At 42.6% G+C, this 14,624-nt stretch overlaps 1 protein-coding gene across 1 annotated transcript in view; it reads right to left on the bottom strand.

Moving 5' to 3' along the window:
- Nucleotides 1-10,642, bottom strand: part of LOC142012673 (cilia- and flagella-associated protein 337-like) — a 63,741-nt gene extending 53,099 nt beyond the window's left edge. The window contains exons 1-4 of the mRNA XM_074993329.1: nt 10,573-10,642; nt 4,085-4,187; nt 2,207-2,253; nt 414-602 (exon numbers count right to left, since the gene is read on the bottom strand). The gene's annotated coding sequence lies outside the window, so the exon portion shown is untranslated. The remainder of the gene's footprint in view (nt 1-413; nt 603-2,206; nt 2,254-4,084; nt 4,188-10,572) is intronic.
- Nucleotides 10,643-14,624: the final 3,982 nt, after the last annotated feature.

Below are 14,624 nucleotides of genomic sequence, written 5' to 3'. Positions count from 1 at the left end.
CTATCCTCATCTGAAAGATTTATTTATGTGATTTACAATGTTGAGATATGAGGTAATATTTGGGTTTCAGTGTTACCACATTACTGTGAATTGCAAAAATCCACTAAGTACATTCCAGAGTTTGAGCTAACCACCATCAAAACAGCTAATGTACCAGACTGTAACAATCACCAATTAATGGGACTTTACTGGCAGTAGAAACTAATCTTTTCGACACTTTTAAAATTCTGTGAAATGGCTGCTTCTAAATAACAAACACGAGTTTTCTCCTGTGATACCAGATATGAATTCAGAAATTTAAATGTGCTTTTGCATGTAGAAACACCTCAGTTCTAGGGTCAGAGGATGAAGAGTCTGAGGCAACACCAATAATATAGTTCTTTTTAAAGGAACGCCATTTAAAGAAAACTTACAAGTATAAACCGACTTTTCTTCAGTTTTAAGTTTCTGGTCCAGATGGAAATCAATCCATCCTGTCCAACACCTATGATGTTATTATCCAGTGTAGGAGAGATGTGAAGGAGGGGCTCTCTGTGTGGTATCTCTGACACCGTGGATGGATGGCGAAATGATATTTGCTTGATTCTTGGTTGATACTCTTCCTTCAAAAGGCAATCCAGTTACACGTGAAAACAAATCACATTCAACAGAGTTAAACCAGATTATACCTTCTCTGAGACTCTCTTTAGATATATAGTTACACACTTGCAAAAACCGAACACTAAAGACTTTGATAACAGAGGTTCTAATCCAGTTCATATTGAAGTTAATGGGAGGGTTTTTTTCTTCTTTTTTCAGAACTGGGTCCAGTGTCTTTGTTTTGTTAATAATGCTTAAGGACTCAAACAGCAATTCAAAAAATTCATGAAAGCTGTTCACTGTGCAAGCATTATGCTAGTTAGCCCAGTCATTTGTGTAGTCAAAACAATCTCCTGAAGACACGAATGCAAATCTATTGAAAACTCATTTCAAGGTTCTAAATATCAAGTTACAGTGCCAAACAGGACTAGATAAGGGCGTTTCAGTCCCTCATATTCAGCATTTCATTCAGCCACAAGAGGTGAATATTGTGTGATGTCACTTCCTGAACTTCCAGTTGAACAGGTTACTTCCAGTGCCTTTGAAACTGATACAAAGTCATGTACTAAAGATTTAAAAAAATTTCCACTACAAAAACCGAGGCCCTGAGCAACCTGCCAACCGTCACCTCTCCAAATGACAGCAGATGACCACACCCTTCAGGGGGTGACTTGATTATTTTATTTATGTTATTATTTATGATTTATACTGGCTGTGTGGATGTGCCTCTGCCAGCTAAGCCCCCCTCTGTTAACAGTCCCACATGGCCCCCATACTGCCGGCACCCCCTCTGCTGACAGCAAAATCTTGCTTGGCTATGCTAATTAGCCATGCGAGTTTGCAAATAGTCTCCATGTGCAATTTTGTAAACTGTCATCAGCATAGTGCCGCCAGCAGCAGCGCTGTGCTAACGGGCTGTGCAGACATGGCCTAAGTCAATGAGACACTGTCTTCATGCAGGAGTCAGTGAGTGAAGTTCTATGGCCTGTAATACGTCAGAGATCAGACTATATCATAATGGTCCTTTCTAACATAGTTTTTAAAATATATAACACCTCTTAATGCCCCTTTAACACACACACCCACACAAATGCCAGGGTAAAAACACGAGCCATGCAACATGCCCTGAAGTTCCACTGATTTGACTATTTCAAGCAAATGAAGAAGGAAAGGAAGTGAAATGCAGATTTGTGGTTTGGGACCCTTAGGGTAAATAGTCTGACAAAAGTCTCCAGTGTGCAGAAAGGGTTCTAGTTTAAAAGCATTTCTGCTGGCTACAGCTGCAGTTGAATAGCATGAGGAGAGAGGTTCTCTATGTCCTATATGCAGATCCCAAGGCATTTTTAGCGGTAATGCCCTGTTGCTAGGAAGCCGGATTATGGATTTCAGAAAAGCAAGTGCAATTTGTCCATGAGGAATCCTGGTATGACATAAGAGCTGATAACAAACCACAGATTAGTAAACAAAACAAAACAAAACAAAAGGAAGAAAAGTAAATATTGATCTAATAATTGATTAGTAGCACCCATACAATTCAGGTTATGAAAACATCCAGGAAACAACCGTCTTCTAGCAAAGAAACATAAAACTAAATTAGCATCTCAGCGGGATTATAAACAAAATTTACCTTAAGAGCCATCGGTCAGTTTGCTTGTTCAAGAGTTATCTTTCCCTCTGAAAGAAAAATAACATTTTATAATAAAGCTATATAACATTTTTAATGTTTTATAAAACACTAACATTTTCCAAATTCCCCAAGGAAGTGGTAGGTATTTTCCCCCATTTCACAGAAGATGAGACAAACATAGTACAGGCAAAATTTTAAAAAGTGGCCACTAACAGGGCTCTTGAATTTTGCATGTCTAACTTTACAAAGCTTGGGCTGGACTTTCAGATGTACTGTGCACATAGATCAGTGGTTTTCAGTCAGTGTGCCATGACAACTATCCAAGTGTGCTGTGACATTTCATCAGTTTTCTCTCACAGCAGCTCTTTGCAGAGCCACCGCAGGGGGATGGAGGGGGATTGATGACCTCATGCCAGCTGGAACTTAAGCAGCAAGGCTGCCTGAATCCTAGCTAGCATATGGTTTGTCACTCCCTCTCCGCCCATGGTGGCTCTTTGCAGAGCCACCATGAGGGAGAATGCCAACCCCACAGGACCCCATTAGGGCGAGAAGGCAGCTGAAATTCTGCTTCCCAGCTGCATGAGCTGGCAGGGAGCCCTCTTCCACTCCCTGCTGTGGCAAGGAGGAGGGAGGAAGGGAGCCTAGTGGAGCTGGGACGTGGTTTAAATGCTGTGTTGTGGCTCCAACGGGCTGGAAGGGAGGGCAGGGGAGTCTGCTTTCTGGAGCCACCTCCACAACGCAAGAGTAATCAAGTAGCTGCCGAAATTTTCAGTGGTTACTCATTTACTCAACATCCCTAGCATGGTATTGAGCAGATTTTGAAAATGTGTCTGTGTTCACTGTCTGAAACAGTATATTCTGTGGTGGATTTGAAATATTAATGCATTTAATCCTTGATTAGCTTGTTTGATGCACTACCATGTTGCAAACCTCTCTAGTAAGACTGCACCCATAGTAAATGTAAAGTAAATGCGATGTTTATGAGCAGTCGGTTCAGCTGAAAAAAGTGGGTATGCCATGGAACTGTTGTGCCATGATACTGAAAAGGTTGCTAACCACTGACCTACATGTCTCACTTGATTTCAAGTGGAATATTTGTTGCTCAGCACATTTTAAAATCATGGCCTACACACCAACTCAACAGCCTCATTTGAAAATGTTGGCCTAACACAAGTCCACATATCAAGTCAATGTTCGGAATTTCCATCTCACAGTCCCTTGCCCTATCCACTTGATAGCAGCAATTCTCCCAGGATTGTATAGTGATTTGCTGTGATATGCAAACTGATAAAATATTTATTCAAGAGCATGGAACACATTGTTAAAAGGCTGTATAATTTAATGCCACCAAATATTGCCTAAAAGCACTCTATTTTTGTAAAGATGTACTGCTCCAGAAAGTTTTAAAATTGTATTTCTTGATTTAAAAATTTGAGCAAGAATACTGCGATATATTAACAAATAGTGTAGAAAACTACAAGAAACCATATGATTAAAATAAACTATTAAGAAATAAAGTAACTGTCAGACTCCTTGATTTACCATTAAACTCTTCCTTGTAAAATTTATGAAATTCCATGCTATCTCAGAACCCTTTGAAACTGTTAGCTCTTGTGAAGCATCCACTATCAATGCACAGTAACCAAATGAAACCAAAATTGTCTATAAATTTAACTTGAGTTAAATATCAATTCATAAATGGCTCATTTTTAAAATACTTGTAGCAAATTGACTGTAAAAAGTCTCCCACACACATGTTGGTATCCCAGTAGCCAGTCTTGGTTTTCTTTCTAAGCAGCATTTTTGTTAAACACCTGTTCAGAAAATCAGGAATGAAACCCTAAATATAACTGTTTTTGTAAACTCTAAGGTACTTACTGTATAGGTGCTGTGCCACTTGCAGTCCCCTTTGTCAAGGTTCTATAATATGTTCACCCAGCAGAACTACTCCCTTCAAAGGACTATAGCAGAGTTGAAGTTGCTATGGAGACAATATGCCAAACAAGAAGCTGTTCAGTCAACTCACTGGGCCAGATCTTCCACCTAAACAAAGCATTCCAGCTCAAATGAAATCATCTTAGAGCAGCAACAGTGTTTAGTGATGTCTAAGTATTGTTCCCAATAAACCCATCAATATACTCAGGTGTTCTGTGTGCTAAGACACATTTGTCTCACTTGCCTTACTTCAAGGCTTTTGAAGAAACTGTTCATCTGTTACATTATCAACAGAAAAGTTTTGAGCATGAGCTTTAGTGAGCACAGACTCACTTCATCAGATGCTGGTCTTGGAAATCTGCAGGGCCAGGTATAAATAAGCCAGAGCAAGGGTGGGGATAACAAGGTTAGCTCAGTCAGCCAGGGTGAGGCTTACTTCCAGCAGTTGATCTGGAGGTGTGAACACCAAGGGACGGGAAGCTGCTTTTGTATTTAGCCAGCCATTCACAGTCTTTGTTTAAGCCTGAGCTGAGGGCGTCGAATTTGCAGATGAACTGTAGCTCAGAAATTTCTCTTTGGATTCTGGTCCTGAAATTTTTTTGCTGTAGGATAGCTACTTTTAAGTCTGCTACTGTGTGGCCTGGGAGACTGAAGTGCTCTCCTACGGGTTTTTGTATATTGCCATTTCTGATATCTGATTTGTGTGCATTTATTCTTTTACGTAGAGACTGTCCAGTTTGTCCAATGCATATAGCAGAGGGGCATTGCTGGCACATGATGGCATAAATTATATTGGTAGATGTGCAGCTGAATGAGCCCGCAATGGTGTGGCTGATCTGGTTAGGTTCTGTTAGTCTATAAGGTGCCACAGTACACTTCGTTGCTGTTACAGATCCAGACTAACAGGGCTACCCCTCCGATACTTGATTATCAACAGAGTAACAAAGGAAAGGGGAAATTTATTTGTATCAAAGCAATTAAAACATACAAAGTGATTGAGAAATAAAAAGGTATGACTGTGTGAGAAACATTATTATTGCCAGAATCGAATCTTGCAAAGTGCTTAATATGCTGACTACCTGATAAAACTGAGCACATCTTAGCTACATCTACATTAGACCCCTCCTTTCAGAAGGGGCATAGTAATGAGGGAGCTTGGAAGATGTTAATAAGACACTAACAAGAATATGCAATGCCTCGTTAGCATAATGGCAGAAGTGCACAATCCAAAAGCACAGCTTTTGGAACACACGACACCCATGTAATGGGGGCTTTTCGAAAGGATCCCCTGGACTTCGAAAGCCCCTTCTTCCTAAAACCAAATAGGAATAAGGGGGAATAAGGGGATGGGAACAAGGGGAATAAGGGGACTTCGAAGTAGGTGGGGTCCTTTCAAAAAGGAGCCCCGTCGGGACGAGCCGCGCGGCGGCGAGGCGCGTCAATTTGGAAGTGCCGCGGCTGCCCGCATGCTAATGAAGCGCTGAATATGTATTTCAGCGCTTCATTAGTAAACTTCGAAATGGCCATTTGGGCGGCCATTTCGAAGTTTGGGGCTAGTGTAGACGTAGCCAAAGACTAGATTAGAGACTTGGGCTCATTCTACAATTGCTAAAAATGGCTATACAGATATTGATGCTGAGGCTTGGGAGCTGACAGGAGGGTTGGGCTTCTGGGACTGTGCAGCTATGCCCAACATCACAGAATAACATGAAATTATCTCTGAATGAATATAGAAGCCTGTGGACAGAGCAACATAACTCAGAGCAAAGCATTTTAGCTCACATAGCTCCTCTGAGCTCAGATGAGATGCCATTGTCTTGCTCCATATTATGCACCAATGCAAAACAGCATGGCTTTTTCCAAAACAGATCAACGGTTTTCCCTGTTTCTTGTATTTTCAGGTTAATGAGAAGGTGGAACAAAACAGTACACCTAGAAACTGAATATTTGAAAGTTGTCTGAGAATGTACTAATATTAAGGCACTAAATGTAAGTCCTTTGTTTTAATCCATGTAAATGGCCTACAACAAAATCAGATATAGCCTGACTGTATAGTACTATTTATGAATCTGCTACTTTTCCAGCAAAATTACTACACAAAGCATTTCATACTCATGATCTCTGGTACACTTCACATAACTTTCCACTCATCTTCCTATTTTCTCATTAATTACATATGCAGTTTTTACCTAAGCAAAAATCAATAGATATTTTCAACATATTGAAATCCATGCAACTCCATGGACAGCAACTGAGTTGCAGCAATATGAAGACAGATTTGGCTCATATGCAGCCGCAATAGCTTATAACGTACAGCCAAGACAACTGTACTTCAACAGCAAAGTCAATTATCTGTGATCAGGAAACCTGTCCATACAGCTGGAAGATGTCAGATTGACCACAGATTATTTTCAGGGACAGATTCTTTGTGTTTTTTTAGAAAGATGGTGGCCATCACAGTTCGGGCCAACTGCACCTGTTCCTGGCTTAGAGCACAGCAAAGGTACGCATTCTAAGCTGCTGACCATCAACTAAGACCTTTTAGGCAGACACCTGCATCTCTATGCAAAGTTTCCTGGCTCGACTCTGACCACCCCAGTAAAATCAAGTGTCTACGATGAACTGTTTTACTTTTCTCTTTGGAGACAGGAAACAGTATACCTGTCACATTTAACCAACCACATGGCTGTTTCTAAGCAAGAATATTTATTTATAAGGTAAGAGCACTGCATTGAAAACAATAAAAGAAGCTACATGAATGCTAATTAAATGACAGTAGGTCTATACTCACCAGGAGATTCACCTGGTCAAGGTCAATCTTCTGCAGTTCAATTTTGTGTGTCTGGTGGAGACATGCAAAATTGATCTACCTGGGTTCAGCAGCCAAACCCTGTACTCCTTGCTATTGCCAGAAGTAAAGGAGATTGATGGGAGAAACTCTCCCATCAGCCCTACTTAGTGAGGACAGACCTTCAAGTTTATTGCAGATACATCGATTCGAGCTACGCAAATCCTGTAACTAGAATTGCGTATCTGCAGTTGACTTTAAGGTCTGGTGCAGACCAAGCCTTTCTGGAGCTCATTCCCTAGCTGTCCCTTGAGGAGGCAGGCATGCCTGAAGCAGAGGCAGGAAACAGATGTTTGGGAATGGTGGGGGGATCGTCCCTTTAAGAGCACATCTTGCCATGGCTCCTGGAAGGAACTGGTGACCTGCAACCCTGACTGCTATATTTCCAGGTGGCTGTTTTGCCAATAGAGTGGCAGTCCGGCCACTCTCTGTTGACAGAGCAGCTCGCTCTTTAAATCCACCTTGCAGTCTGGCTGCAATCTGTCGACAGATGTTTTGTCTCAAGATATCTTCCTACACAAACTTTTGCCAACAAATTCCTGTAGTCTAGACATAGCCCTAGTACAGAGCAAGCCAAAACTAGATGAACTACTGAAAGAACATAGGCAACGCAGAAATATTACACCAAAAGACAGAACACATGATACATCACTGAAGCTATGACTACACTGGTACAAATCTTCCAAATAGCCATGCTAATGGCCATTTCGAAGATTACTAATGAGGTGCTGAATTGAACTGAATATTCAGGCTGAATAGAATATTCAAAATTCTAGAATATTCTGAATATTCGATATTCTAGAATATTCTGAATAGAATATTCAGCTGAAGGGAATAGAGGAATTTTGAAATGTGCGGGGTCCTTTTGAAAAGGACCCGTGTAGCTGCACCGAGCCGCAGCGTTCGAGAGTGGCGCTTTCAAAGTGCCGTGGCCAGAAGTGTGCTAATGCTAATGAGGTGAATATTCAACTGAGCTCCTCATTAGTAATCTTCGAAATGTCCATTAGCATTGCTATTTCGAAGATTTGTACCAGTGTAGACATGGCCTGAAGGATTCTTTTTACTTTCTGTTTTGTGAAACATAATCTTACAAACTGAAGAAATGGTTTGAGGTAAACAAGATGAAGATTAATAAGACAAATGCAAAGAACTCTACTTAGGAACAATCAGCTTCATGCATACAGAATGGGAGCTGACTGTCTAGGAAGGAGTACTACAGAAAGAGATTTAGGGGTCATAGTGGACCACGAGCTAAATATGAGTTGACAGTGTGATGATGTTGCAAAAAAATCAAACATGATTCTGGGATGCACTAACAGTAGTGTTGTGACCAAGACATGAGAAGTCATTCTTCCACTCTATTCAGCACTGATTTGGCCTCAGCTGGAATACTGTGTCCAGTTCTGGGCATCACATTTCAAGAAAGGTGTGGAGAAATTAGAGAAGGCCCAGAGAAGAGCAACAAGAATGATTAAAGGTCTAGAGAACATGAGCTATGAGGGAAAACTGAAAGAACTGGGCTTGTTCACTCTGGAAAAGAGAAGACTTAAAGGGGACATGATAGAGATTTTCAAGTACCTAAAAGAGGATTACAAGGAGGGAGAAAAGTTGTTCTCCTTGGTCTCTGAGGCTATGACAAGGAGCAAAGGGCTTAAACTGAAGCAAGGGAGGTTTAGGTTGGACATTAGGAAAAACTTCCTAACTGTCAGAGTGGTTAAAATGCTAGAAAAAGTTGCCTAGGGAGGTTGTGGAATCTCCATCACTGATGATATTTAAGAGCAAGTTAGACATATCAGGGATGGTCTAGATGGTGCTTAGTCCTGCTATAAGGATAAGGGACTGGATGGCCTCCCAAGGTCTCTTACAGTTCTAGTGTTCTATGATTTGTACATATCTCACAGAACTGGAAGAGACCTTAGGGGGGTCATCAAGTCCAGTTCTCTGCCCTCTTTGGAGGACTAAACACTCCTCGGGACAGTTTGTTTGTTTGTTTTTTTAAACCCAGTTGTCTCAGGCCCCTAAACAGCCTCTTTGAGGATTGAGCTTACCACCTTGGGGTTAGAAGGCCAATGCACACACCACGGAGTCATCTCTCCCCTTATGAGAAAGACATTAAAAGGCACATTCACAGTCCAGTTTAGTCACACATAAAAGATTGTGGAGTCTCTAGTACTGCAGTGTCCAATACGCCTCCCGTTCACCCCTCCGCACCATGCACGCGCTCTACCACTTTGTGGGGAAAAGCGCATGGCAGCACTGGCTGGTGTGTCTCCAGCTGCAGCTCCAGCCACGGGGCCAGCAGTTTGCGGTGGGGGAAGGGTGGTACAGTCTCCAGCCATGGGGTCCAGCAGTTGGAGGGGTGGTGTGTGTGTCTCTGCCTGCGTGGCCCGGCAGTTGTGGGGGGCAGCGTGCATTTCCACCCTCAGGTCCCAGTGAGCGTCTCTGGCCACAGGGGCTTTGATGAGTCACCAGCAGTTGGTGGGGCTCGTGCCTGGATCTGCGGCAATTGGGGAAGGAGGGAGACTGGTGCCTAGCTCAGTAAGGGGGCAGAGGGGCTGCTGCCCAGCTCTGCGGGGGCGGGATGTGTGGCAACAGGAATGAATCCTATTGGTCACTGCTGCCCTAGAAGCTGACTCTTTGACATAACAGAGTAGAAAAGACACAAAATGTGTTCTGAATTTGTTTACACCCATATATTTGCTGTGTTAGAAGAGGCAACAAACCCAGCTTGGGACAGATGATCTGGTGATTAAGCAGAGGGACTGGAAGTGACTCACCGATCTGCTCTGACACCTTGGGTGAGTCAGTTAGGATCTAATCCTGCAAACTATCAGCAATTCTAAGGACAGATTTGTCTAGTCAGTAAAGGTGTGTTAACTGTGATAGGGTTTGGCGTTTGATATTTAGGAAGCGTTCAAATACATATCAGAGGGGTAGCCGAGTTAAACTATATCTTCAAAAACAACAAGAGTTCTCTGGCACTTTACAGACTAACAGCTATTTTGGAGCATAAGCTTTCATGGGCCCATACATCTGACAAAGCAGATCTTTGCCCATGAAAGCTTATGCTCCAAAATAGCTGTTAGTCTATGAGGTGCCACAGGATTCTGGTTGGTTTAAATAAAGAGACTCATCATTCACACCTGCATGACATTAGCCAGAAAACTAGGGTTAAGTAGAATGATTGGAAATAGTTTGCATATTAAAAAAAATATAACTAACTATAAACTAGTCATACACATGCATCAGCCTTACTATTCTGCATGAATGTTGCATCCTATTCCTCCATTACAGTCCTTTTTCTTTCTTTTTCAAGTAAAAAATATTATTTTCTTTTGTCTGTACTGCAACCAACACAGAATTGGGCACTATTCCAATAAAAATAATAGTTATCCTCATTATAAAATTACAATAGTGATTCCTTAGCAATAGATTGCCCAGTTCAGCTTGAAACAAATTTTATCCCAAAGTAAATAGGAATAACAAACCCTACAGCAAAAAAAAAATCACAAATTTAATACTGAAAACATATATAACAGGGGCATTCTCCCTTTTGTGCTACACCCTTTCCAGTAGTATCCACCTCATACTGTTTCCCAGCTCTCTTCCATTGCTGCCTTGCAGTGGCTCTCAAACTGGGGTCCACAGCCACCTGGTGGTCCACAAGGGTATTGCAGGAGGCCCATGGAAAAAAAGAAAAAAGAAAAATGATCATAGGAAATAAGTTTTAAATAAATTGCAAAGTTACAATCTATTATTATTTTTAAATTAAAAGTCTTCCAGTAATGTTATTAATTGCTGTCTGAAAATCATTTGTGGTCTCCTTTTCCATTTAATGAAGTGCACGTAGCGGCCAGAATTGGCTTTGATAAGAATGCGCAAATGGTTTGGGAGGGTGATTGGGGGTCTGCAAACAGTTTGGAGGGGAACTGAGGGTCCACATTAGTGAAAAGGTTGGGAACCACTGGCCTTAGATGACTTCCACACCATTTGTTGCTGGCCATTCAGGACTGCCTAACACCAGCTGTCAGGATGCTAAAGGCCTCCCATTTGAACCGACATGACAGGTCATCAAACCAAACTACAGTCCAGTGAAAATGCATCAGCTTCTCTGGCACAGATAGATGTGTAATCTAGACAGCACAATTTAGCTTTTCTGCTTCTCAGTTTTTCCACATGTAAAATAGGGATGATAACTTATACCTGTTTCTCGGGAAAACTGTGATTAAATAATGTGTGCAATACTGAAATCTCTGGATGGAAGCAGTTACAGAAACGTGAATACAGTAAGACCTAATGTAAAGAGCCATTATAGGACAATCAAAAATCTACGACTTTAAGTGAAATTATATTTTAATGATTATGTAGAAAATTGTAATGTATACAACTGTGAGAATGCTGGTGTGGTTTTTTTTACACAAAAGTTGCTACTGTTTTCATCATGCAATAATATAATAGCAACATATTCTTGGAGCTCATGAAGTATGCGAGGGGGAAGGAACTGCAACTCACCTCTTCTCTTCTGCTAAACGCAGAACAGAAGGGAGCTTCCAATCCTTTCCCTTCCCTGGCTGAGTAAGCAGCGCTCTCATATGGCTCCCCTCCTGCTTATCAGATGTGACCAAAGTTCTCCCTTCTACTGTAAGCACTCCCCAGGGCACATGTCTCTTCATTAATATTACGGGGCTCCGATCTATTTCCTATTACTGTTGTGGGTCTCTCAATTCTAATTTTATTTCCTTTGGGAAAAGGAAGCCTAGATAGTAAACAGTTTTAGAACCACTAACCTAATTAATGTATCATGATCTATTGGCATATCAAATTGATAACACTTTTTAGGACTACATAGTTTGATATATACACAGATACATATTAACTACATTAACTATTTTCTGAATGTAGCTGAACAGGGTGCAAAGGAATAGTGCAGAGAGGTGATTTTAAAGAAAAGCAAGTACTGTGTACCGCATGAGATATGAAATATGTTCTGTCATTACATCAGATCAAAGAGCAGATGACATATTCACAAAGTATGAAATAAGCAATCGATGTTAATTACAGAGCACCTAACCAGTAACAATAGCCTTCAGGAATATGGTTTAATCTCCTTCAGTTAAATATCTCAAAAAGTAAGTGCTGAAAGTACCTATAATATTCCATAAATAATCTTAAGAGTTTATATGCAATAGCTAGTGTCTACCACTTGTATAAGTGATAATATCACCGTGAAAACAGTATGGGAGTAGTTTAGCATTTGCAATAAACAACACCCATTTGACTCATCCCACTCCCTCCCACTACAATGTCCAGGACTGGGAGCACCTCCTCAAACCCCAATTTCTTCAGGATTGTACTTCCCAAGCCCCTGGTCTCAGGGTCTATACTTCTCAAAACATGACCAACAGTCTGCAGCTGGTTGCTGCTCTTGCATGAGTAGGGAATGGGACACTAGCAGTTGCTTAGGATCAGTGGCTGCCTCAACTCCTTCTCCTTCTCCTTCTGTACCTTGCTCCTGCTGCTACATGCTGAGCAGCCCTGAAAACTGGGAATATGTATTGGCTAGGAGACCTGTCCCTACAGGCTCCACAGGCCACAGGCCTATGACTCATTCCTAACTTGTGAGAGAGGCAACACTGAGCTCAAGATAGCTTTGAGAAGTTCATTCCACAGCCGAGAACCAGCCCTGCCTACAACAGTAATTATAAATGAGCAATAAGCTTCTGTTGTTAGGGAAAGACCCACCCGGGAACCAAGGACATGATCCTCCCCAAGATCACCAAACCAGGGCTGTGCAAAGTGGGGGTGCATGAAATTTTGACAGAGGGGCACAGAGCAACCAGCCTCCTTCTGCCTACCCACTGCTAGGCTGCACTGTTTGAACTCTTGTGCTCCCTGTAGCATTGGAGGCTCCAATGTGGTGGCCGTGGCACTGAGGCTCTGGGGGTGGAGAACTCTCAAGCTCAGGGTGAGTCTCAGGAAGGGGAGGGAAGCCACTCAGCAGGGCTCTGGCTGCTGGGCCCAGGTGCTGCAGTGCAAAATAGAGCTGGCAGGGTGGGACAGGGGGAGACCAGGGCAGTAAAGGCCTGGCTGGTTACTCCTGTTCAGAGCAGAGCTCTGTGATGGCAATTACAGCACTGGGCATACCCTGCTGGTCTGAGGAGGGGTTCTGAGTCTGGGTGAGCAATGGCAAGAAAGTTTAGCAGAAGTTTGTTACTAAGGCAGGCAAGACCTGTGTCTGTTGCATGTGTTCTGTCACTTTTGTGCAGCTTCAAGCCCAGGCTAAGCTATGGCTGCTTGTGCTGATGGATGCACATTCACAGAATGAATGAGTCCCACAGACAAAAGGCGGAGTGACACATTAGGGCCAAATCATCCCTATGGCTGTTCTGTCTACTGTGAAGCCCAAGATTTAAAAAAGACAAGCCCACTGACACCTGAGCAACTTCTAAATGATAGGCTTTTGTTATAAACTAGTCAATCCTGATGGACTCCCGGACAACAAGATGGCTGCAAAAAAGAAAACATTCCTAAGGATGTTGTCTCCCACTCTGAAGTCAGTTGGTCATTTTGTCACGAAGTACCTCCTACAGGGATATCAGGAAAGATTTGCTTTTCAGTATTCCATATTACCCAGATATATTTGCCACAAGCCTTTAATCCACCCTTGTTGTCTCGCTAAAGTCTACTCAATGCACAATTTACTGTCTTAAAGGTATGCCCACGCAAAATTCTGTATAGAGACTTTTAATTTTATTCAAGCCTCAATAATGTTGATTGGTTTATCAAGAGAGTATTTACACAGGGGTTTTAACCAGATTAACTAAAGGTTTGTCTAGCATAGCTGTTAAAGGTTTGTTGATAGTGTTGAATTAGTACTGAAAGATTTTACTTTTCTAACTGGTGCAGCAAGCCTGGAGTCCCAAGGCTATGACTTCCCAAGACTAGAGATGTCCAGGCTGAGTGCTGGCAAGCCCTGGCACAAATTGAGCACTGGTTGCTAACTATATTCCCTCTAATGTTATTCAACGGTGTGCAGATTTTTTTTTGCATTCATGTGCGAATAAACTTCTTTTTGTGCACGGAAGCATGTGCGATTGTGCAACACCAGCTGAAACTCCAATCTAGCTGTGGGCACTCTGCTAATCAAATGGGCAGGAGGTGAACATCTCCTGAGCAACCGCACAGCTTACAGAAGTGTTGTGCCAATGGGGGCGGGCGCCCCCTTACGTGGCATAACACTTCTTCACGTGGGCGGAGCACAATCAGCCTCCTGCCCCAGGGCCTCCGCCGCTTCACCAAGAGAGCGCGGCGCCTAATTTCGCGGAGACCGTCACTCACTTACGGGGCATTAGACCGGCGGGGGGCGGGCTGGGTCTTGCTAACTGCAGGGACAAAAAGTGGGGTGTAGTGTGAAAGGTCTGCTCACCCCTGCGCCAAACGACTCTAACGATACCGAAGAAAAGCGCCTCTCAACTCAGGCGCTCACCTGCACTCCCAGCACCAGCCTGCAGACGGGGTCAAACCGCCCCAGGACGGGCTGCGTTTCATACCACACATGCGCAGCAATCCCATTTATTCCGAGGCCCAAGGAACCAGCCCACTGCGCACGCGCCAACTCTTTTCTACCCGACATGG

The sequence above is a fragment of the Carettochelys insculpta genome, chromosome 4 (genome assembly GCF_033958435.1).
Source record: "Carettochelys insculpta isolate YL-2023 chromosome 4, ASM3395843v1, whole genome shotgun sequence".
Classification (NCBI taxonomy): Eukaryota; Metazoa; Chordata; order Testudines; family Carettochelyidae; genus Carettochelys; species Carettochelys insculpta.
This window is presented reverse-complemented; position numbering and strand designations above follow the sequence as displayed.